Raw genomic sequence first — 26,574 nt, forward strand, 5'->3', positions numbered from 1 at the left:
AACTGCGAATGCTAGAGATCTGAAACAAACAAAATCAGAAATTGCTGGAGAATGGACTTGAAACACTGCCTCTGTTGTATCTACACGGGTGGTGTGCCAGACTTGCTGAGTTTCTCCAGCAATTTCTGTTTTTGCTTGTTTCACAATTTTAACTTTTGCCTTACCAACACTGAAAGTGGCTGGAATTATCCTTTCACTTCCACAAAACTCTGTTGTATAATTATTCATGGGATGTGGGCGTTGCTGGCTGGGCCAGCAGTTATTGCCAATCCCTAGTTGCCCAGAGGGCAGATAAGCATCAATCACATTGCTGTGGGTTGAGATTTGCATGTAGTTCCGATTATCTTCTAAACAAGACATTCGTGAACATGTTAGGTTTTTACAACAATTTATAATGGTATGGTGGTTATCATTAGACTTCTAAATCGCAATTTCTTTCTTTGAATTTAAATTTTATCATCTGCCATGTCCCCAGAACATTAGTATGAAATTCTGGATTACTAATCCAGTGATATTACCACTACACCACCACTTACCCTAGTCTGCAACAATTAAACTGACTGAGGCTGTTCTTAAATAAAAACCAAAAGAAGTGCGGTTGTTGTAAATCAGAAATGAAAACAGAAATTGCTGTAAAAACTCAGTAAGTCTGGTAGTATCTGTGCAGAGAAATCAGAGTTAACTCGACCTGAAACGTGAACACTGATTTCTCTCCATAGATGTTGCCGGACCTGCTGAGTTTTTCCAGCAATTTCTGTTTTTGCAGCCGTTCTCAACTAGGGGAGTGCCAGAACAAAACAATTAGGGACAAGAGCTCTTCGATAGTACCCTCCTTATGTGTGAAGGTGTCTGAAGATCTTCTTAAGGCAGATGATGCAACACGAGAACTGCTTCTCTGTCACACCGTAAAACTGGAATATCTCAGGCACTGGTAGATGTTTGGTCCTCTCGATGTAACACTGCATACTGGTGGACCTTGTGTCTTTTCCACTACATTCACAAGCGACAACTGCATTGTGTGCTGACAGCATCCTTGAGACTTCACCGGTTGAATATCAGAAATTGAAGGGAAATTGCACATCAAAAGCCCTATCCAAATTTCACAATCATGAGATGTTATTAAAAATGTAAATGCTTGGAGAATCAATTAACTAAATATCCATGTTAACATTTCAGGTCGAGTGAGGTCACTCGATCCAAGACATTAACTCTGATTTCTCTCCACAGATGCTGCCTGATATGCTGAGCTTTTCCAGCTATTTCTGTTCTGTTTCCGATTTACAGCATCCGCAGGTCTTTCGTTTCTTTTATAAATTAAACATCCATGACTGTTGCACTCTTATTAACTGCGAATTAGTGCTCAGTTTACACCGAAGGTAACCATTTTATCTCCAAAAGGTTTCTCAACGGTGCTTTCAAGCTCAAACACAGTTCTTACCTTTCCTTGTCCAAGTTAAGTATCTAGTTCTTAAACCATACAGATGACAATTCAAAGCTCAGCAATTACTTCGCGTCTCAACTTGCAAGCACCATGACATACTTCAGAGGAACGAATATGGAGTGAGGAGGAAGAGTCTGCACAAAATAACAGGTACAATGGGTGCACAAATACGCAGCAATACAAAGATTGGTGGAAAGCACGTGCAAAGTACAACAGTCATAATTCCTGGAACTGCAATCAACAAATTGTCACACTGTGTCCCCACAATTGCAGTCAGCATAAATCATTGCACTTACAGTCCATTCCTTGCTCAAAAAGGTTACGTGCTGAATGAAACATCTACTAATTAATAAGCAGGGAAGCAGAAGATACAGGTGAATCACAAAAAGTTCCCAGGTGAGTTGCAGATGGGAAGAAATTAAGATCAATTATCTCCGCCCGATACAAGCATTGCCTGGAAGGTCAAAGTAAATTCTGAGCTTCACACGAACCCATACCTTTCTGGCAATTATTAAACAGAGAATTTGTCATGTTTCAATTACAACTGTTTCAGTATGAAGTAAAGATCACCATTATCATTCTGTTGCGTCATGTACTGCATGTACAGAATATATGTTTTAGAAAAACAAGTTCACATACTTAGAAAATGGCTTCATTCTACATTTGCCTGTGGAATGCTGACTGAATTTATAAAAACCTTCTGTAAGATAGCTCTCCCTTTTTCTAATGCTTTCTCTTTCATTCGTGGTCAGACTTCCATATTCATTATTTGAATTCTTATTTCAATCTCATACTCCACATCATGGCCAGCTAATATATTCCTTTTCGGTTAGAAAACATTAAACTCCATTACATTTCATGAAACATTTGTGGCAGTTTTGCCCTCTGCAATAGACAGAAGTGGCACCCATTATTAAAGTGATCTCTGACTGGCTACAAGCCAAATCCAGTTTCAAATAGTGTACTTTCAGCAATACAACTCCTAAAATTGACATTGTGAAGAGCAAACAACAAGCTCCTTGCTGGATAACCATTTTTCCCTTCCTAGAGACTTCTATAATATACCATCCATTAGGATCATCCTGTTTCAGTGTGAAATATTACTGGGAGATTTCAAAATGAATTGAGATGTTAGCAGTGTATTGAGAGGCTCAATCCTTTAGCAAGCACTGATTTTCCCAGCTGCACAAAGAGGTCTTCCACGGTTAAAAGACAATACTCTAATATAGCCCTCAAGGCGCTTCCAGCCTGTGTTGGGGTAGACAGTTAGACATTCTAGCAGTAAATCAAAATTCATGCAAAAAGCATACAATTAATCATGGTATGTAGAAATCCAATTTTCACTCATTCTCAATTCAATGGCCTTCAGGGTAATGTGTTAGCAAAGCTATAAAAATATTTACCAAATCAAGGGAAATAAACACATTTTAAATTGCTGCTACAAAGTTGTTTTTCCAACAAGAAAGGCAGCCTAACTGCTTGTATCTAGAGACTGACAATCACTATGTGACCATTACTTGGAATTTATCCCAAACCTTTCTTCAGTCTAAGGTTTCATCAAATCTAAGACAGATTGTCGATGCTCATGTTTGTTTCAATTCTAATTCAATTACAAGGTTGATACTACTCAATATTTCCAGGTACATTTTGAAACATAATGGAATATAAGAGGACTTGATTAATTCTTTTAAGAATTTTGAAAACCTTAAATTTTAAATGAGTTTTTTGTACCTCACTTCTGGACCCTTCAGTTGAAAAGGAATGACAAATAAACAAGATTGTAAGGGGATCTGACAAAGTGGACACAGAGAAGGTTGCTTGACCTGATTGTGTTCTGATGTTTTACATTTCCCAATCTTAATCATTTAGGCCAGGAAATGAAGAGAAATGTCTTTGCTCAAAATGTTGAGAGTCTGAGGAATTCCCTATTTTAGAAGTTTAACTGTACTCAATAATGGAGCACCGTAAAGTAGAGTTGGAGAATTTTATTTTGATCTTTAGGGAATCAAGGGAAGTGGATGAATTAATGCAGGCAGTAGATCAGCTTTGTTCAACCTTCTTAATGAAAGGCAGAGCAGGTTCAATGGACCATTGGTCTGCTGCAGTTTGTATTTCCTATTGTCTTATGTAATACCTTTTCAGTTTCATCTGCAGAATGAGTGCTAATCCAGAAGTACATTTCTGTGCACACATAACTGACTTACTCGAGGAATTGGCTGGGTGAATGATCATGCTTCTGCTTCACATCCAGATCTGGATTTGCTGCTGTCCTTGGTTTGAAGGTTCCTTTTTTGTCCAGTAGGAAGAGGTTTGGGGACCTTAAATCCTATTGAGCACATCACTCAGACTCTTCCAACAACTGGTGCCATCACAGAAAGCATTCCTTTTTAGGCTACTTCAGAACAATTTAAATTGGAATGCTGGGGCCTGTGGTCCTGTGACATTCATTCATGTCACATAGGCAGGAAATATCAATATAATGGGGCCTCACCCATTTCTTTCTCTTTGTTTTACCTAATTTCCCAGATGCACGGGGAACAATCTATTCAACTGCTTCGATATGCAGTAAATAGCCAAGACGTTGATAAGGCCACACTTGGAATACATATAATTTTAGACACCCTGCTATAGGAAAGATGTTATTCATCTGAAAAGGATGCAAAAATGATTTACAAGGATGTTACCGCTACTGGATGGTTTGAGTTACAATGAGAGACTGGATAGGCTAGGACTTTTTCCCCTAGAGCATATGATGTTGAAAGATGATCTTATAGAGGTCAATAAAATCAAAAATCATGCGGGATTGATAAGGTGAATAGAGAAGGTCTTTTCCCCAGAGTAGGGAAGTCTAAAACTATAGGCCGTGGGTTTAGGATGAGAGGGGAAAGGTTTGAAAGGGACCGAAGGGGCAACATTTTCAAACAGAGGATGATGCTTGCATGGAACAAACTGCCAGAGGATGTGGTAGAGGTGGGTACAATTACAACATTTAAAAGACATTTGGACAGGTACACAGATAGGAAAGGCTTAGAGGGATATGGGCCGAACGCAGGCAAATGGGACTAGTTGAGTTTAGGAAAATGGCACGGACGAGTTGATGTGGCAAGTTAGGAAGGAAATTGCGGGTTCCCTAGCAGAAATACTTGTATCATCTATAAACATGGGTGAAGTACTGGAGGACTGGGGGGGTTGGCTAATGTTGTGCCATTGTTTAAGAAAGGCTGCAAGGAGAGGCCTGGAAACCATAGTGAGTCTGACAGTGATGGGTAAGTTGTTGGAAGTGATTCTGAAAGATAGGATTTAAATACATTTGGAGCGGCCAGGATTGATTAGTCATAGTCAGCGTGGTTTTGTGCGAGGAAAATAGTGTCTGACAAACTTAATTGAGTTTTTTAATGAAGTAACCAAAAACACTGATAAGGGCAGAGTGGTAGACATTGTTCACTTTGACAAGATTCCGCATGGTAGACTAATTAGTAAAGTTAGATCACATAAGATTCAGGGTGATCTTGCCAATTGGATACATAATTGGCTTTGTGGTAGGAGACGGAGGGTGGCGCTGGAAGGTTGTGTTTCAGACTGGAGGACTATGATCAGCGGTGTTTCACAAGGATTGATACTGGGTCCACTTTTGTTTGTCATTTATGTAAATGATTTGGATGAGAATATAGGAGGCATGGTTCGTAATTTTGCAGGTGACGCCAAAATTGGTCATATAGTGGACAGTGAAGAAGGTTACCCAAGACTACAAAGAGATCTTGATCAATTGGGTCAATGGGCTGAGGAATGGCAGATGGAGTTTAATTTGGAAAAATGGGAGGTATTGCATTTTGGTAAAACAAACAAAGGACAGGACTTACACAATTAATGGTAGGGCCCTGAGTGTGGCTGTAGAACAGAGAGACCTAGGGGTTCAGGTACATAGTTCTTTGAAATTTGTGCCACAGGTAGACAGAGTGGCTAAGGTGTTTAGCAGGCTTGCCTTCATTGTTCAAACTTTTTGAATATAGGAGTTTGGATGTCAAATTGAGGTTGTACAGGACATTGGTGAGGCCTCTTCTGGAGTACTGTGTGCACCTCTGGTCGCTCTGTTATTGGAAGGATATTATTAAACTGGAGAGGGTTCAGAGAAGATTTACTAGGACGTTTCAGAGAATGGAGGGTTTGAGCTGTATAATTGTCTGGATAGGCTAGGACCTTTTTCACTGGATCATAGGAGATTGACAGAATACCTTATTGAGGTTTATATTATCATGAGGGACATAGATACGGTGAATGACAAGGATTTCTTCCCCAGCATAGGGGAATCCAAAACTAGGGAGCATATTTTGAAGGTGAAAGGTGAAAGATTTAAAAATGACATGAAGGGCAACTTTTTTTTATACAGAGAGTGGTTCGTGGGTGGAATGAACTGCCTGAGAAAGTGATGGATGCAGGTACAGTTGCAATGTTTAAAAGGCATTTGGATAAGTTCATGAATAGGAAGGGTTTGGTGGGATATAGGCCAAGTGCAGGCAGGTGGGACTAGATTAGTTTGGGAACATGGTCAGCATGGACTGGTTGGTCCGAAGGGTCTGTTTCCATGCTGTATGACTCTATAATTGACCAATGCAAATTTCTTATTGCTACTGGGGAATAAAATAATATTAAACTACATTTTCATTTCCTTTTTTACTGTTGCATTCGACTGTTAGAAATAAGAGTAACATTCACTGTTCCATCTGATCTCGTAATTGCCACATGAATGTAGCAGCAACCAGTTCAAAATAACTAGCATTCAATTAACTTGCTCCTTATTGAGAAAGTTAATCCTGTGCTCAATTTAAAAAATTACATATTGTGACATTTAAAGAGTACACTATTCCCTCGGAAAGTTGGCAATAATTGTTGTGCATCTTTATTTTCCATTTTAGATTTTTATATGTACAGAAGCCTTGCCACATTGGAATTTACCATAACATTCATAAAGCTGAAGCTTGGTATCTTATAAGTTGCTAAAACCTACCATTACAAATACTAGGACAATAGTTTATACATATCTTAAATCTTTTCTGGTCATACTTATCTGGTATCAGAGAGATTGAGCTATTTGTTTATAACTAAGAAACTGGGACGGGAATAAAAACAGACAAACTTGAGAAGATGTAATTTTCAACTCACATCCAATTGCTCAATTTAAGTGCACACCCGTAATACTTGGAATGGCTAAAACGCGTCACAGACTTTGCAGACTCATGAGAGACCTGCAGCACTTTTGAGTTGAAGAACACAAAACAAACCAGCAGTAGTGCCATACAAAATGTTTGAATCAAATTCACTTATTACGAAATGTGGCAACGTTTCCAGCTGACAGTCAAAACAGCTGGATGTTGAGCCAGACATGATGGTTAATGTTTGCTATTTGCAACTACACCCATGTTTTGCAAAAACCACGCACTAAACTAAATGAATTATGCAAGCAGCGCATTAACCTATGAAAAAAAGCAATGAGTTCTCCACACCAGATTCGTTCTACTGAGAAAATAATGTTTCAGCTAGTCTCCTGCAAGTGTTCTCACACGGAGGGCTATAGCCTAGAAATTACTTTGTACACCAAAACATTTGAATATGCTCATATTACAATTTTCTGATCACTGCTTTAATTAAGGTATTAATTTGTTTAAGAAGGGTCCTGTCACATTCTTAAATTAACAGACAGTATTAAGTGTCTTCATTAACATTGTCAAATCTAAGCTTATACCACTAAATACTAAAGCAGCAATACCATATCATAAATTAATATGCTTTAAAGCAAATTACTACTCCAACAAAGCTCACTTATCTGTAGGTGCTGTATTCATTTGCCTGTGCAGGTGAGCTACAGAGGTCTGATGTGTTTCTCAGACCTGATCTACATTTGTGCTCGTCCAGTCCTAATGTGGAAGTGCTGGTGTTGAACTGGGGTGGGCAAAGTCAGAACATGTTGGACTATAACTTGTTGCCGTGTGACTTCTGACCTAGTCCAGTTCTAATGCAAGCTAGCAGCTCAATCATTTTTTTAAACATCATATTTACAGCATTGAAATAGGCCCTTTGGTCTAATAGATCTCTGCTGGTGTTTATGGTCTACATGAGCTTGCTTTCATCTTTCTCCTCATGTACTCAACAATTAGAAAGTTGTTACTTTTATGCTGAGGGGCTCAGAAAGTGAAGCATCTTGGTGTGTTTGTGTTGTAGGACTTCAATAGGACGTAAGCCAGTGGAAATGTTGCACTTACCCGTATTGACTTTTCTTCCCCAGGAGACAGCTACACCATTTGGAGTCACAGTGTCACTAAGATTTAAAAAATAAAAAAATGATTAGAAAAGAACAAAAATTAAAAAGAATTCCCCAAGACAGTTCAGCCATCAGTCAAAGCATTCATTATAACTAATTTTGACATTTTTTGTAAGATATTAAACATGAAGAAATTAAATTGCAGTTCATTGTTTGCCATATGACAACAAGCAGTCAAATTAAAAATGCAGATGGCATATTACCTCTGGATATCATTACCCTGGGTGACACTAAAGTGCTGGACATAAAACTTAAATGTACTCCAAATCAGGGCTTTGAATATATCCTGTGAAATCTTACTCAGTTAGTGCTTTACTAAGCTTACAAAATACCCCAGTACTAAAATAATTTATTACTTACACAAAGTCATGTTCACTCTAACCTCTAACACCATATCTCAATAACTGCCCAGTTGAATCTCAGCTTCAATCTATCCAGTACAAGTAATATTTATGATACTGAAGCTGTTAATTACAAGAAAGGTTACTACGACCTACAACCATTGGCATGGCACTTTCAAAAACAAATGTGTAGTGTGCCAGTTATGTTCAGACTTTACAAGATTTACAGTAATCGAAGGAATTATAACAGATAATACTAGCTTACGTATTAGCAGGCTCTAGGACTAACTTGACAGTGAAAATACCAACTTGCATTTAGTGTCTTTTGCTTAGTAAAAGATCACAAGAATTATGACAAACCGTTAAAGGGAATCAACAGCCACAACTTACTTTGGTTTACATTATTGCAGCAAGTTCAACCTAATCCATTGGATAATTATGTCTACTTGCAGTGCCACATCTTGTTCAAACCAAACTCAAAATTAATTTGTGGAATAATATTGAAAGTATTTCATTACTGGCTACAATAGTAAGTATGGAAGAATAAAAATGTTACTGCGACATTTCTGGTAAAGCGAGGCAAAAAAAAAGAAACATTGCATATGCGATTAATAAAGTACTTCGAATGTTTAAGTCTGATCAACAGAAGGCTGACTAACGTAAATCAGTCTCTTATGAATAGCAGTGAAACAAAACACTAACAGTGGACTGATTAGCAGAGCCAACAGTCTAAACACACTTACCTAAAGAAGCCCTGGATAATTTTTAAACACGATACAAGAAGTGCAACAGAAACAGCATTCTGCACAAAGCACAGGCTGTTGTAAAAACAAAGTAAAGAGCGTCCTTTTTCCTGTGGGCTGTTGTCCAGGTTCTCATAGCAAGCCTCTCGGCTGGGCTAGCCGATAGCAAGAAAATTACTTCTGCAGAAATCACTAGTAATGAGGTAATTTAAAAGGAAAAGTTGGGTCCCCTATCAAACAACTTTTCCTTGCCAATGCACTTCTGTTTGGGATCTAACCAAGCGTTACTTATTTGCAGGCTACTGGTTAATGGGTCACTTGAGAATTCTAGCACTACAGAAATAGGTTCCACAACACACTTATGCAGCTCCTTCCAGACACATAAGTTTAACCATGTTTGCTATCCTATAGTTACCAAGGTGACCCAGTGCTCGAGGTTCTGCTAGGCTGTAATTACCACAAAACAGTTGAGCAGGTTCAAGTTGTTCACCTGACCTTACTTTTACTCCTAGCTATTACACTTGTTTTTGCAATAGTTGCTTAAGCCTTGGTGGGATCAGCTGCATGTTGATGCAGACTACCCAGTCTCAAAGACGATGATAGAACTTCGGCTTCATCCTAATCATAGATCATCATCATAGAATCCCTACAGTATGGAAGCAGGCCATTCAGCCCATCGAGTCTACACTGACCTTCTGAACAGCATCCCACCAGACCCCCACCATATCCCATCCCTGTAACCTTGCACTTCCCATGGCTAACCCACCTAGCCTGCGCATCCCTGGACTGTGGGAGGAAACCGGAGCAGCGAGAAGTAACCCATGCAGATGTAATTTTCACTCTATACCGAATGTACTTTCAAAAGAGAGGTTCGACAATCTACTGGAATTAATGTCATTACCCGATCCTACCTGGTGTTATTTTTGGGCATAATTTAAGACAAGATGCAAATGTCAAATGATTCTTAAACCGAGGTGGATTTGACATTTCTTTTTGCAATTATTTGTGTGCAACAGTCAGATTTCAAAATGATAAAAACACTTTGTCTAAAGGAAATCTCCATTCCCATGTACGGTTTTGGGCAAACCAGTCGATGAGGAAACTGCCCTCTTATACTTCTTTCTCTCACCTCTGAATCACAAGCTTATGAATTCAGGTTCTACTCCAAGATTTGTACACAAAAGTCAAGGCTGACACTCCAGTCACACTGTCGTAGGTGGTGCTTTTCAGGTAAGATGTTCAATCTGGCTGCCTGCTCATGTTGATGAAAAAGAGTTGCCAAGACACCATTTCAAAGAGGAGCGGCAGAGGGCGCACACACACACAGGAGCCTGGTTGCCGCATCTCCTGCGCTACGACAGTGACCACATTCGGAAAGTACTCACTTGGCTGTGTGATCCTGTGATGGCTGACAAAAGCACTATATTTTGGACTAAAAAGTCAGAACAGATAGACTGAAAGTTCTCTCTCTTTCCAACTCTTTTATGCAGCAGGAAATCCAACTAGAAATAATTTTCCCCGTGCGTACAAGTGGAAAGCTGGATTGACCGTGCACATTAACACTTCTTCAGAACTGTAGCAACCACACATGAAATTGAATGGTTTCTGCCAGATCGTGGATAGGACACTGCAATTGGTCTCAGTGTCCCTATGCTGGGGAAGGTTGTGTGCTGGGGGTGGGGCTGAACAAGTTAAAAGTTTTCCAGATCAGGGCTTTGAATAAATCCTGTGAGACCTCAGTTAAAACACTTTACTAAACTTGCAAAGTACCCCAATACTAATATAATTTATTACATACACAAAGTCATACTCACTCTAACTTCTAATTCCACCTGTCAATAAATGACCTGTTGGATCTCTGCTTCGGTTTATCATAGAATCCACGCAGTGTGGAAACCGGCCACTCAGCCATTTGTCCAAACCACCCCTCCGAGGACCGTCCCACCCCGACCCATCCCCCTACCCTATCCCTGTAATCCTGCATTTCCCATGGCTAATCTATTTAGCTTGCGCATCTTTGGACTGTGGGAGGAAACCAGAGTGCCCAGAGGAAACCCACGCAGACACGGGGACAACAGCAAACTCCACACAGACAGACAGACAGTCACCCAAGGCTGGAATGAACTCGGGTCCCTGGCACTGTGACGCAGCATGACTAACCACTGAGCCACTGTGCCACCAGGATACTCAGTAAAAACAAAAAGGATATTGACGATACATAAGCTACTAATTACGTGAATTGTTACTCCAACTTTCATTCATTGGTGTGGCACTCACAAAAACAATGTGTAGTGTGCCAATTAATTTTAGGATTTAGTAATCTAAGGAATTAAAACTGGTAATATTAGTTTAAGTAACAATGGCTCTGACTAACTCTATAATGAGAACATCAATTCGCATTTTTAGAGTGTCTTTTGCATCGTAAAACATCACAAGATACTTCAGAGGACATGACAAGATATTAGAGGGGTTCACCAGCTACAACTTTACACGCCAAGGGACTCACGCTGAGGTACTCATGTGTAGTAAGTAATTGTGTTCTGTGAAAGTTATAGAGGGCCAACTAGCCACCCCTGCATTGCAGTCAAAAAACTCTCTTGCTTGGAGTCCTTGAAGCCAGCTAGCCAGTCAAACGAAACTAGGACGAAAGCATTTTAAATGACTGCAAAGCCAAGGATTTCAACATCAACTGTTTAACCAGCAACGTTCCGTTATCTACTCTTCAAGAATAACCCAGAGACTGCCTCATATTTTTGGAATCGCTCCTTATTTCTAACCTGTGTGGATGTGTTGCATCATTATTTCCTCTCACGTTTAGTAACTTATAAACTCACTCTAAAATATACCCACAACTGAAAACAGGTCTTCCACACCCGCCCTACCAAATTCATTCAGAATTTTAAAAGGCCTCTCTCAGGTATCCTCTTACTCTTATATCAAGAGAAGAGAGCCCAGTCTGCCGAAGCTTTGCCGAAAGTTGCTTCCTCCCAATATTGGCAATTTTCCACACTTTCTCTCAGCTTCTGTTGTACAATTTTTCCGGGGCTTTGGACACTCCTTTGCAAAAGCTGGAGTGGGCTCAAGAGGAGCCAAGCAGAAATACTTGCCACTCAGCCTCTTCGTTCAGACTGTTCAGGAATTAGTTAATGGCTTGGGACCAAATATGAGAAGTCATTGCTTAGATCATTTTTAAGAGTGTTCCTATAAACACTCACCAGACTCCTTATAACAAATTTACCTTCACTGCTCTATTGAAGGGAAACTGGATTTGCCTAAAACTCAGTCCATTACCTATTGTCCTCAACTCAAATTGAAAGGAATAGTTAAACACCAACTGCAAACAACTAATCTGGATTTTAAATACAGTAATACACAAAAAAAAACTGAAGCTGATTACTTAGAGGTAGCTAAAAATGTGAATAATCCGATTGAGGTGTACAAAATTATGAAGAGCTTCAATATGATAAATAGAAATAAACGTTTCCCCTTACTAGAGGGATCAATAGAAGATTTAAGGCAGGCATTTTAGAAGGGATTTAAGGAAGAATTTTTCTCACCCAGAGACTGGATGAGTATATAGAACTTACTGCCTGAAAGGAGGGCAGAGGCAGGGAACCCTTAAGATGTTTAAGAAAAATTTAGATGAGCTCTTGAAATGTCACAACATAAAAGACTACGGGCCAAGTGCTGGGAAATGTGATCAGAATGGTTGGGTATTTGACGACCGGTGCAGACATAATGGTCCAAAGGCTGGAATACTCTATGACTAAATACTTTTCAACTGAAACTCACCATCTTTTACACAAAATGAATAGATACAGTAACTATTACGCAAGGCAGATGTGTCAAGCTTTTACAAGGACCTCTGCAAAGATGATGACGACTCTCCATTATTCTGTATTTGAATGAAGAGGGACTGGGTGCGGTTTTCTAATGCCTTTCAACTTTATCTTTGATGTCTCAGTTGTTTAAAAGGCTGTTGTGTTGCTTCTTGATAGTTTCTGTTTATGTAGCTATCGTGGTTGCGTCTTTTTTAATGAGCTGAACTGAGCTCAACCTTTGCATTCATGCCACATTGAATGGTTCACAACAGAGGCTCTATAGTAACATGTTACTATTGTTTTACTTCACTATTTCTCTCCCTTGTTGTGCAATTTAGATCAAAAATGTCCTGCAAGACTGGGTGGTGCTAATTATAAATTTCACACTGTATGTGCAAAGTTGCTTTTAAAATTTCTCTTACTTTGGGAAATCTGCATGTTAATAGTTGTCCTACGAAAGGTTAATGCTCTACGACTCCCAGTATCGCTTGTGACATCTTCCTTCAGTTGCCATCACCCACCCTGATTCCAGTACCTCTGCAATGCCCTCTGCGCCGCCCATTCACTTGCTCAGGCACCTCCCCACCTGCACCAAAATGAACAGCCGTCCCACCCACTTTGATCTCCCTTAGTATCGTCCTCTCTTTCAATCCAGGAGGAAAGCAGTCTACAATTGAAAAAAGAATAGGGAAGAAAGAGTCTTGATGGGTGGAAGGTTCCTTGACATTCAGCTCCTCACCCAGGATTCCCACTGCCTTGGGCACCTGACTGCCCATGCCCAAGATCCTGGATTGGCATTGGAGGTTGCTTTTGACTTTCTGTGCCAGGCCTGCAAGGGTAGACCAGCTGCTTTGAGTTGATGCTGTCAGCTACACGAGCCTTCTGGCTTGGTGTCTGCTAAACAGCAAGGAAAGAACAGCAAGCAAACAACTTACTGCCACAGAAGACTGTGGAGGCCAGGTCATGGAGTACATTTAAGACGGAGATAGATAGGTTCTTGATTATCAAGGGGATCAAGGGTTACGGGGAGAAAGTGGGAGAATAGGGTTGAGGAACTTATCAGCCATGATTGAATGGCGGAGAGGACTCAATGGGCTGAATGGCCTAATTTCTGCTCCTATGTCTTATGGTCTTATGAAGGACAGAAGTTATAGGAGACTGGTATCTCTGGCCGAGGGAGCAAAAACACACAAAAGGTAAGGCAAGGCAAGAAAGTTGTGGATTTCGAGGTGGGCTCAGAGTAATTGAGCACTACAACAGTGAGCAAAGACCCTGCAGATGCAGCCTGGTCCAGTCCATGAGCTATGTGTGTGACCCCGAGTACACAGCATTCTTGCTGTAGTATTGCAATGACAGTTGCCTGTGTAGCCAGAGGAGGAGCAGCAGCATTGACGTGCAGAAGCATACTGTAATCATGTTGGAAATGTGCCATGATGGTTCTGAGAGGCTGACCCTTATTGGATGCCGGTGTCTATGGAGGGCGAGTGTACGTTGCCCGGTGCCTAGGATGATGCTGCCTGGTGTCCAACATGGACGTCTTTGGAGCAAACAGTGAGCGAAGGTCACCAGGTGCTCGCTCTGACTCCCATGTTGAGAATTCTCAACACCTAGCTAGTCAGTGCACTTGGTAAGAATAGAAGCTAAATATTAATGAGGTCCATTGTGGCATTAATAAGAATGCATCAAGCAATAATTCCTCTCAATTTGCAACTCACCGCTGCTTACTGGGAAACTTGCTTCACTGCTCAGCAAAGATGCATCGAGAAGCTCTGGACGTTGAAAGAGGCCTCAGCATGCTTCTCACCTGATTCTGCCACAAATCTTACCACTGACCACATCATTCAGGTCCCTATAATATTCTGCTGAGAGTCTTTGATTAGTCAGTCAGTCCTCTCTCCATTCTGATATACCATCCTCAACACTATTGGCCTTTGTATTATTGAATCACCAGTTGGAAATCCAAATATATTACATTTACTGGTTACCCTTTATCTATTCTGCTTGTTAGTTCCTCAAAAGAATTCTGATAAATTTGTCAGACATGATTTCTCCTTCATGAAGCCATGCTGATTCTACTTCGTTATATTATGCAGTTCCAAATGCTCTGCTGTTATGTCCTTTAGACTCTAACATTTCTAAGGAGGGTAAGAAATAAATAGGCTGACAGGATTTTAAAAAGGGGATACGCTTCTGAAAAGAGGTAGTGGAGAATTTGTGGAATAATGGAGCGTCAGTAACTGAATGTCACAAAGCTAAGTGAGACCAGTTAACCTCTCAAAGCTCATGATTCACTGTGTATCACCTTGCAATTGATTCACCACAAGGAGGAAGATAAAGAATAGCTGACCATTCCCTGAACTATTTATACAGCTGGCTCACAGCTTATGAAATCAAACATGCTTTGAATTGACAGGATGTGAACCTGCTGAAACCTATTTGCGCCTGAGAAAAAAATAAGACAAAGATATTGGAACTCGCTGCGTTATTATTAACCACAAGCAGCAGTACATCAAAGATGTGAAATACATAGCACATCTCCAAAACACTGTTCATGGTGAGTGAGAGGATATGTCGTAGCATACATTATTTAATAAATATCACCAATAATACACAATGTAAGAGGTACCACAGTTGTGTGTTTTAGAGTCTGTCTGGTTCAAATTATTTGCTTATGGTCACCTAGGTGAGAAATATTGCTGCAATGGTATCTAAATTGTATGCTTCACTACGTATTGAACTTGATGTGTTCCACAAGCAGTTATGAGCTGAATAACCAGATATCTATGTTCTAGAGTGCAGGTGGAGAAGAACTGGCTAAACTCTTACTCTTAGCTTGCATCAAGGAATTACTTAACACCCTTCTGTGCAACTGCAACAAGCCAACAGGTTTCTCTATGATTTCCTCCCCAGGTGATTCATATCCAAAAAAGAAAAAAAAATGCAGCAGTCCATCAAGGTGTCAAGCAACTGCAGATGCTCAAGACCTGGAGTAGGGCTTGCAACATCAGAGTAGGGGCGAACGCATATTAGGGGATAGGTAATATTGATAATGCACCATCCATTGCCTATTCCTAAAGTGAACTGTATAACCTGGGACCAAAGTCTCAAAGTAATGTGGGGTTGAAGTCACATGAGCCAGATTAGGGAGGGGTGTCGGTTCCTCTCTGAAGGGCATTGATGAACCAGCCAATGATAAATGGCAACCATGCTAAATTTTCAAGTGGCAGCCTACAACCTGCCAGATTAATTGGATTTCATTTCGCAACATGCCATTGTAGAATCTCTGGGTCCTTAGCGACATGGAGGTGACAAGTATGATAAGGGTTGGGGCTGAAGGGAAGACAGGAGAAATGGTAGCACCATGGGATGAGGCTGGAAAGATGGGTACATCAGTGGGATTGTCCTGGTGGGCTACAATGGTGAAGGACAGAGGCAGACAAGCAGATGGTCTTTATTTTGAATCAGTCAAGCTAGACTTAAATATATTTAGATCAAATTCACTTTCACTGGCAGTGGATGAAAATGTTTTCTCACATGACAAATTTTCTAAAAAAAAAATTACACACCGAAGTTTACATGTGAAGCGATTAACTAGTAAAATGCATCACGTACAAGCCTAGTATTTTTATGATCATACCTGACAACGAGCCCTGGATTAAATCCAGTTTGTATTTAAAACCTGATGAAACATGGAATCATGTATTTCCACATTCTGCTCTTGTGCTGTAACCCATGTACCACTTTCCCAGCATGCCATTTCATCTTGACATAGCGGAATGTTATCAATGTTGTGAAACATACAGAGTAGGGAGGGAAAAGCTGATCAAACAGGGGGAGGTATTTATTTCTGATCTGAAGTTTATTTGGCAGGTGAAAATCCAAGCTTTCAGATTACCAATGTGCAGTTTTATTGCCTTAGCAAAAAACATAATCATTTGTAAACAGCTTCACAAGCCTTTTGACCCAAAACCAAAACACAACATTCCGAAAGGCTGATCCTTAAAGCAGCACTGTGTTTTGTTCACATCATCTTCATTAATCTCTTCAGACATAAACCTCAGGAAATGAACCAGTATCCGCATCTGCCAGCTGAAAATTATTCTCTATTCTACCATATTCCACACTTCTGGTGCAAGTATTTTTAATCAAATGGTTCACGCACATTATTACACGAGTCTAGGGCAGGTGGAACTTGAACCTGGACCTTTTTGCCCAGAGGTAGGCTTGTTACTGTGATGGGACAGTTAGGACTTGAACCTGGATGTTCAAGAGGTAGGGACATTACCACTGTGCCACAAGACCCTTCCCATCACCCAATGCTACTGTAGCTGGAAACAAATCATTGAAACAGTGCTCTCCCTCACCTCTGCACAGCTCTCATTTTCAACCAGGTCTGCTATGCCCAGCCATTAGGTAATTACCAATGAGAGGCAGACACTGAGGCACAATTTGATTCATCAGGCGAGACAAAACATGAGAAATAGGAGCTGAGGTGTACCATACAAACTCTTGATCCTGTCCGCCCTCCCCCCACCCTCCCGCCTACCCCTCACATCAATAAAATCCCGGCTGATCTGGTCTTGGTCTCAACTCTACTTTCATACCTGTTTCCCATAATCTTTCACAATCGATTGTAAAATCATGAAAGGGTCTAGATAAGGTGAATGGCAGGTGTCTTTTCCCTAGGGTGGGGGATTTCAAGACTAGGGAGCATGCTTCTAAGGTGAGAGGAGAAAGATTTAAAAAATGGACATGAGGAGAATTTTTGTTTTAAAACACACAGAGTGGTTCATGTGTGAAATGAACTTCTAGAGGAAGTGGTGGATGCAGGTATAGTTACAATGTTTAAAAGATATTTGGACAAGAACATGAATAAGAAATGTTTGGGGGAATATGGGCCAAGCACAGGCGGGTGGGATAGTTTAATTTGGGATTATGGTTTGAATGGACTGGTTGGCCTGAAGGGTCTGTTTCTGTGCTGTACTCCAGACTCTAAGTGCTATTGTAGGATTCCATTGTGCATCCTAACACTGGATCCTCCACATAGCTTTTGTTTCAATGTTCAATTTTCCTATACCAATACACACTGCTCTGCACTTTCTCATAGAGTCATAGAGACGTACAACGCAGAAACAGACCCTTTGGTCCAATTCATCCGTGCCAACCAGATATCCTAGATAAATCTGGTCCCATTCGCCAGCATTTGGTCCATATCCCTCTAAACATTTCCCACTAAACATTTCCCATTCATATACGCATCCAGGTGCCTCTTAAATGGTGTAATTGTACCAGCCTTCACCACTTTCTCTGGCAGCTCATTCCACACACGCACCACCCTCTGCGTGAAAAAGTTGCCCCTTTAGATCCCTTTTAAATCCTTCTCCTTTCACCTTAAACCTATATCCCTCTAGTGTCGAACTCACCTACCTTGGAGAAAAGACCTTGTCTATTTACCCTAACCATACCCTCATGACTTTATAAACCTCTATAAGGTCACCTCTCAACATCCGACGCTCCAGAGAAAATAGCCCCAGCTTATTCAGCCTCTCCCTATAGCTCAAACCCTCCAATCCTGGCAACATCCTTGTAAATCTTTTCTGAACCCTTTCAATTTCACAACATCCTTCCTTTGGAAGGAAGACCAGAATAGCAGGCAGTATTCCAAAAGTGGCCTAACCGATGTCATGTCACAGCTTCAACATGACCTCCTAACTCCTGTACTCAATGCACTGATCAATAAAGGCAAGCATGCCAAACAACTTCTTCACTATCCTATCTACCTGCAACTCCACTTTCAAGGAACTACGAACCTGCACCCCAAGGTCTGTTTGTTCGACAACACTCTTCAGGGCCCTATCATTAAGTGTATAAGTCCTGCCCTGATTTGCCTTACCAAAATACAACACCTCACAGTTATCTAAATTGAACTACCTCTGTCATCCTCGGCCTATTGGCCCATCTGATCAAGGTCCCGCTGTACTCTGAGGTAACCTTCTTCACTGTCCACTATACCTCCAATTTTGGTGTCATCTGCAAATTTATTAATCATACCTCCTATGTTCACATCCAAATCTTTATATAAATGACAAAAAGTAGTGGATCCAGCACCGATCCTAGTGGCACAATGTTGGACACAGGTGTCCAGTCTGAAACACAACCCTTTACCACCACCCTCTGCCTTCTACCTTTGAGCCAGTTCGGTATCCAAATGGCTAGTTCTCCCTGTATTCCATGTGATCTAACCTTGCTAACCAGTCTACCATGAAGAATCTTGTTGAACGCCTTTACTGAAGTCGGTATAGATCACATCCACTGCTCTGCTCTCATCAATCCCCTTTGTTACTTCTTCAAACAGCTCAATCAAGTTAGTGAGACATAATTTCCCATGCACAAAGCCAAATTAATCTTCCAACCCTTAGCCAAACAACTTATTTTGCTCAAGCTCACTCTTGTGAGCTCTCCGACTACTATCAATCAACATTAAGTTATTTAGTTACTATTTTCTAAGGATTATGATTCCTTTAGTAGATGATGCTATCCCTCAACATGGCAATGTAGTCTTAAAACTGTTGACTTCAGGGGTGGCAGTTTTAGTTCACCATCCCCTTCTCTGTCTCGCACTCTCTCCTCACATCCCACCACCACCGCTCCTACCCACCCAAATCAAACAACTGACGGACACCAACATACACAACATAGTAGAAGTAAAGATTCCACGTCCTACCAGATCATAAGGCTGCTCTCCCAATAGAGACAGAGATGAATGGTGGTGGTTTAATGTGAGGGTCACTAGGCCTTAGGTGATCAGAGATGTTGAGAAGGAGAGTCCTGTAGCAGGTACAGGAATTGGACCCATGCTGTGGCACCACACTGCATCGCAAGCCAGCTGTCCAACCAACTGAGCTAACCAAACCTGCGCTGCACATAAATAATGACGATTGACTGAAGAGAGATATCTACGGTCCTTTGTGGATTATAACTAATTGTCTACTGGCTGGAAGGAGGTTAAAGTTAAACAAAAGCAGAAAAAAAATCTTCAGTGTCCTCTCCGACTTAATGAAGGAGCTGTGTATCTAGAGCTGTATGTCCAGATGCAACACAATAAGTTAACTTGTCCACTTTAAACTGTAGGGATTATGAATAAATAACATTTAATCAAGGAAGACAAGGGACTATAATCGCAGCTAAGTGCTGCTATCTGCTTGGCTTGTGACTGAAGTTTTCCAGCCAAGATCCCTCCCGATTGGCATCTGGGAAAGAAATAATTAGGGTTAGGAATCTATAAAATTTCAGTTGAAGGCTTTTTAAACTATGGAATGCACTGGGCCTAAAAATACACAGCAAATTCAACAGATTCTTATCTAATTGAGAGTCCTAACAAAGCATGAAGAGTTATCCATTTTGACAGAAATATTTATTTTTGTTGTAACTGCCCATTTTTAATAAAAGCTGACGTTCTTGAAAACCAGCAACATGAAACTAAATAATGCACCATGACTGACTCAGTTACTACAGCCACCAACCTTCCCCAGCGTTTGCACCCTGAGCTTGTTTATCTTGAGAATGATCAGATTTCAATGAAATTGTCACAAACAAACAAGAAGTATTTCCGAAATATTTAAAAGTTGTTGGATTTATTTTAGGTTTAAACCATCTCAATGCATTTACATTTACATTGAAAGATACTTGCAGATGATACCAAGACAAAGAAAGAAAAGGCCCATTTTTGGCAGAGATAAAAATGACATAAAATCTCAACACATTCTCTTTTGATTTAAGAATCTGTCTTGTTCATTTTTATTTACAGAGTTAGGGCAGCACACAGGAAGTATTTTTGACTTTTTGTGACACTATAGTTGCCAGTAAGAGGTCATCTCACATTTACTGAAAATTCTTCATTCCAGTCCCTTTATTCACACGGAAAGGAAAACTACTTTTTCCATCCGGTGGTTGCAAAACCAGTGCAAGTTCATAAATGTTAGGTACTGTAGATGTAGGTTCCTGAAGTATTAATTTTTTTGTGTGCAAGTGATCTATTATTAGTGCCATCCAGTGTTCAAAGCAAGTAATGTGAGTTTTGTAAACTATGACTTGTGCCCATCAAAAATTGCATCAGATAGAATTGCAAATTCAATTTATTGCTGAATAACACCAGATCCACAGCAAGAGAAATGTGGATTCTCTCACCTGGTGGTTTTGACTAAGGAACAAGAAGATGGTCCCTTGCTGTAACACTTTATCTGAAAGGTGGGATTTCCAGCAGTGCGGCTTTCCCTCAGTACAGCACACATAGTTCATCCAAAGGTGAACTGCAGCTTGAAATCAAGTATGCTACCATTGAGACAAGTTGCATTATGGAAACAATACAGGAAAGATTCACCAGAATGATGTAAGGATGAGAACACGATTAAACAGAAAGGTGTGGAAATCTGGGCTATTCTTCCACTAGAACACAAGAGATTACAGCAGTGATTTTTTAGAGCTTTTCAAAGTTATAATCAGAAAAATACTGAAAAATTATTTCTGCTAATGACACAAAAAATCAGTAATAAAAAGGAATGTTGAACGGAATTCGGTTTATTGTCACATGTACTCACATGAGTGCAGTGAAAAGTTTACAAGTCACCACTTACGAGCAAAGATGGCACCATCTTAGGAGCAAAGATACATAGGTACAGATTCTTCAGTACAAGTTCTTAGGAAAAATGTTAGAAACATAAAGAAATTGAAAAAAACTCCAGCATTGCAGATTGTAGGAATAAATTAGAAAATAAAGAAATAAAAAGTTCCAAACAATGGTCCTTCCAACCCAGCCCATGTGGGTACTTAGCCTCCAGTCTGCGCTGGGCTTCTCCTCGAGTTTCTCGAGGCTGGGAGACTGGACACTTTGAGACTGGACAAACAATTATAAATGCAGGAGCAAAAGATGAAAATTTGAATTTTTTTTTTCCTAATGTCTAAGGTCTGTTATATCTTGGACATTATTTTCAGAATTCTCCTGCTTATTTACCTCATTGTTTTGTTGACAGCATGAATTCATAGAGTCACATCATCATAGAATCCCTACAGTGTGGAAACAAGCCCTTCGGCCCAACAAGTCCACACCGACCCTCACAGCATCCCATCCCCATGGCCAATTTACCTAACCTGCACATCTTTGGACTGTGGGAGGAAACTGGAGCACTTGGAGGAAACCCACGCAGACACGGGGAGAATGTGCAAGCTCCACACAGACAGTCACCTGAGGCTGGAATTGAACCCAGGTCCCTGGTGCTGTGAGGCAGCAGTGCTAACCACTGAGCCACCGTGCCGAATTCTCCAGCCACATACCAAGTTAAGAAAGGAAAATTCCGTGTTGGTAAGCATAACTTTTCAAACCACACAAAGTTGCAGATGAAAACTGCACTTCCTCACTGCACCTGCTTACTGCAGCTTTTTTGCCTGAAATTTTAATGGCAAGATTGGAGAAGTTAATACTCATTTCAGCATAATCAAGACTTTCCATGTTGGGCAGAGCACCAGGGAACGAGTTTACCTCGGCATTTCCAAAATTTCCACACCGCCCACCGTACAGCTTACAGAGAAAACGCAAGAAAATAGCAGAGCAGGTTTGATGGGCCAAATGGCTCTGCTCCTATATCTTACAGTCTATATATGCACAACCCAGCAATGGTTGCTATTGTCAAAGCACATGATGGTCAGCAGTGCAGGCCTATTACATCAGAGGCTTCCCAGATAGTAAGAACTGCAGATGCTGGAGTCAGAGAATCTGACTTTAGGTTTTGGCAAACACCATTCAGGTTTACAGGCCCCTCGCATGAGCATCTGAATTCAAAATATGACGGTAAATAAGACTTGTACAGAGCCCGAGTTGGAAATGAATCATGTGCTACTCTGAGCATCCCATTTCACTAAGATTTGCAAAACCCACCACAAAAGCACACACGGACATCCTCGGAAATGGCAGCTAATGACCCTGCAGCCCAGCAGAATCATGGTGTGCATGCAGTTTAAAGAACTAACACCTCATCACTAACCCAACAGCACAGGTTCCTGCAACACAACTCTCCCAGACACAGCAGACAGCGTGCAACCAAATTTACCCAGGTCACAGATTGTATCTTCTCTATTGAATGGAAGATGAGGGATGACCCAAGGCAGCACTGATGGCCGTGTGTCCCAAACAGTCACTATCACATTAACCTGCGAGCTGAGATGTATTGCTGGAAGGACCTCATTTCGACACTCACCATCGCACGAGGTTATTTAATGGATAACCAAACTACACATCTAGTTCAAAAAAAAAACAAAGTTGCTGGAAAAGCTCAGCAGGTCTGGCAGCCTCTGTGAAGAAAAGAATCAGTTAACCTTTCGGATCCGGTGACCCTTCCTCGGAACTGTAAATCCACATCCGTTGTAAGGAAGGGTCACTGGACCCGAAACGTTAACTCTGATTCTTTTCTTCACAGATGCTGCCAGACCTGCTGAGCTTTTCCAGCAACTTCTGTTTTTGTTCCCGATTTACAGCATCCGCAGTTCTTTCGGTTTTTATGACACATCGCGTTATTAGCTGCTCCCATTATACAAAAAAAAGTAGCAATTGTAGCTGTCCTGGTAGGATACCTACTTCAACTATTGCTGACTGTGTGAAGGAGATGCTTCCACTGTGCTTTCAGGTATGGAGTTCCAGGATAATTTTAATCCAGGTTTTGACCTATCGATAATGAATGAATGCTGACATACACCCAGTCAGGATGTACGTGGAGGAGACAAAAACAAAACTTGCTGGAGGAACTCGGAGATTGGGCAGTGTCTGTGGAGAGAAAACTGAGTTATGTTTCAAGTCCAGTGATCCTTCCTCTGAACGTATAGTAGTTAGGAAAAGGTGGTATATATGCTAAAGACTTGGGGAGGGGGAAAGAGAGGAGTGAGTGCTAAGATGAAGGTGGAGCCCAGGGAAGAGAGAGATAACAACAGTTAAGCAGACAAAGTGATGGTTGATAGTATGCCAAGGAATGAGAAAAGCTGATTATGGGGACAATGGGGAGGTGAAAAATGGGTTGGCTGTGCTGAAAGCAGCTCAGTTCTTGACAGGATCAATGGTGTGGGGGTGGGTAAACGGCATGGAAGAAGGTGTTTGGGTTCTCCTCTGCACGTGGGAGACAAAATGCAGACGGAGCGACAGCTTTGTGGAACACCTACGTTCCGTCCACAGACCCTGAGCTTCCAGTTGCCTGCCATTCAACACACCACAGTGTACCCAGGCCAACATCTCTGTCTCAGGCCTGCTGCAGTGCTCCAGTGAGGCTTAGTGCACGCTGGAAGAACAGCATATCATTTTTTGCTTGGGGCTTCTTACAGTCTTCAGGATTCAATATCAAGTTCGGTAATTTTAGAACCTGAACACCTTTTACCTTCCAGCATTCACAGTTCTTAGTTTTATTTTCTTGGACAAGGAGGATAACTTTGTGCTGATTCTGATCCTGTCGACCTTTTACTGTTCCTTTAGTGACTGTTCAAGAAGCTGCAGTGAGTGGCTATGGACTGCTTTCTTCTGCACAACACACTGGGATTCCCTACTCAGCGTCACCAGCAAACCAGGTCCACAATGCTCTTATCTCCTTCAGTCAGCAATACAGATGGCAAAAGGTTGATACAGTTCCCTAGCGAAGAGAATGTGGAGGCAGCGAGGGAATTCAGTGCAGAGGGGAGGAGGTGCTTTTTGCGTGCTTGTTTTGGAACATAGTTTGTAAAATTTTTGTTTTAAACAGGATGAACTGAAGCCAGGGTCAGGGGCCCAGTACAAAAGTGTCACATCACAGGTAAACCATAAGTTCATTGGTTGGTGCTTGCTACTAATTTGACTATCTATATTACAGGTTACGGTCAGATTGAAGGTAAATAGGGGAAATATTTACAGATTACAAACTGAAAGACCAATGGGAAATTTTTAAAAATCAAATTAAGAACTAAGTAATTAAAAGAGATGTCGGGCCAGGTGACATGTTGTAACTATGTGATGTGGGAGCTGGTGAACCCCACTGTGGTTCAAAGTGACCACATCCGTCGTAAGCTGAGGAACCCAGCTCAGAGTTGATGAGCTGGAGTCCGAGTTTCAAACACTGCAACACATCAGGGAGTGGTGGGGGGGGGGGGCGGGGGGAAGAGTTACCTGGACGCTGTGTTTCAGGAGGCGGTCATACCCCTTAGATTAACTGTCTCAAATTCGGTCAGTGGTCAGGGACATGAAGGTGTGACTACAAGCGAGGCAGGTAGTGTGATCCAGGAGGTACTGTTGAAGGATCCTCAGCCCTTCAGCTTGTCTGACAGGTTTGAGATTCTTGCTCCCTGTGTGAATGAGAGTGGGGGTTGTAGGGAGGATGAGCAAACTGACCATGGTACAGACAGCCATTCAAGGAGGGAGAAAACAGAAATGTAATCGTCATCAGGGATAGCATAGTCAGGGGAATAGGCACTGTTCTCGGTGGCCAGGATTGAGAGTCCTGAAGGTTGTATTGCCTGCCTGGTGCCCAGGTTCAGCATATCTCAGAGATAGTAGGAACTGCAGATGCTGGAGAATCCGAGACAACAAGGTGCAGGGCTGGATGAACACAGCAGGCCAAGCAGCATCATAGGAGCAGAGAGGCTGACGTTTCGGGCCTAGACCCTTCATCAGAAAAGGGGGAGGGGGAAGGGGGTTTTGAAATAAATAGGGAGAGAGTGGGAGGCGGATAGAAGAGGGATAGAGGAGAGGAAACAAACAGGTCGAAGAGGCGGGGATGGGGCCAGGAAAGGTGAGTGTAGGTAGGGAGTTAGGAAGGGGATAGGTCAGTCCAGGGAGGACGGACAGGTCAAGGGGGCGGGATGAGGTGCTACACCTGCCCCCATACCTCCTCCCTCACCCCCATCCCAGGCCCCAAGAAGACTTTCCACATCAAGCAGATGTTCACCTGCACATCTGCCAATGTGGTATACTGCATCCGCTGTACCCGGTGTGGCTTCCTCTACATCGGGGAAACCAAGCGGAGACTCGGGGACCGCTTTGCAGAACACTTACGCTCGGTTCGCAACAAACAACTGCACCTCCCAGTCGCGAACCATTTCAACTCCCCCTCCCATTCCTCCGATGACATGTCCATCCTGGGCCTCCTGCAGTGCCACAACGATGCCACCCGAAGGTTGCAGGAACAGCAACTCATATTCCGCTTGGGAACCCTGCAGCCCAATGGTATCAATGTGGATTTCACAAGTTTCAAAATCTCCCCTCCCCCTACCGCATCCCAAAACCAGTCCAGCTCGTCCCTGCCTCCCTAACCTGTTCTTCCTCCCACCTATCCCCTCCTCCCACCTCAAGCCGCACCTCCATCTCCTACCGACCAACCTCATCCCGCCCCCTTGACCTGTCCGTCCTCCCTGGACTGACCTATCCCCTTCCTAACTCCCTACCTACACTCACCTTTCCTGGCCCCATCCCCGCCTCTTCGACCTGTTTGTTTCCTCTCCACCTATCCTCTCCTCTATCCCTCTTCTATCCGCCTCCCACTCTCTCCCTATTTATTTCAAAACTCCCTTCCCCTCCCCCTTTTCTGATGAAGGGTCTAGGCCCGAAACGTCAGCCTCTCTGCTCCTATGCTGCTGCTTGGCCTGCTGTGTTCATCCAGCCCTGCACCTTGTTGTCTCAGCATATCTCATCTGTGCTGCAGAGGAACTTGGAGTTTTAAAAGGGAAAGATCCAGTTGTCGTGATCCATGTAGGTACCAACGATATGGGTACAAACGATATGGTTACAAAGAAGGAAGAGGTTCTGCTAAGGTAATATGAGCAGCTAGGGGCTAATTTAGAAAGCAGAACCAAACAAGTAATAATCTCTGGATTACTACCTGAGCCACAAGCAAATTAGCACAGGGTCAAC

General features: G+C 41.8%; 1 protein-coding gene across 12 annotated transcripts in view; it reads right to left on the reverse strand.

Moving 5' to 3' along the window:
• Positions 1 to 26,574, reverse strand: part of rin2a (Ras and Rab interactor 2a) — a 98,283-nt gene that overhangs the window by 57,943 nt on the left and 13,766 nt on the right. For 6 of the 12 annotated variants that reach the window (XM_048600798.1, XM_048600808.1, XM_048600807.1 and 3 more), the window contains exons 1-2: positions 10,656 to 10,763; positions 7,699 to 7,754 (exon numbers count right to left, since the gene is read on the reverse strand). The gene's annotated coding sequence lies outside the window, so the exon portion shown is untranslated. Of the gene's footprint in view, positions 1 to 7,698; positions 7,755 to 8,841; positions 8,864 to 9,970; positions 10,156 to 10,226; positions 10,364 to 10,655; positions 10,764 to 23,289; positions 23,476 to 26,574 lie in introns of those variants that run through there. The other 6 variants (XM_048600806.1, XM_048600799.1, XM_048600804.1 and 3 more) reach the window with 5 other exon arrangements.

Source organism: Rhincodon typus, chromosome 9 (assembly GCF_021869965.1).
Source record: "Rhincodon typus isolate 14 chromosome 9, sRhiTyp1.1, whole genome shotgun sequence".
Classification (NCBI taxonomy): Eukaryota; Metazoa; Chordata; class Chondrichthyes; order Orectolobiformes; family Rhincodontidae; genus Rhincodon; species Rhincodon typus.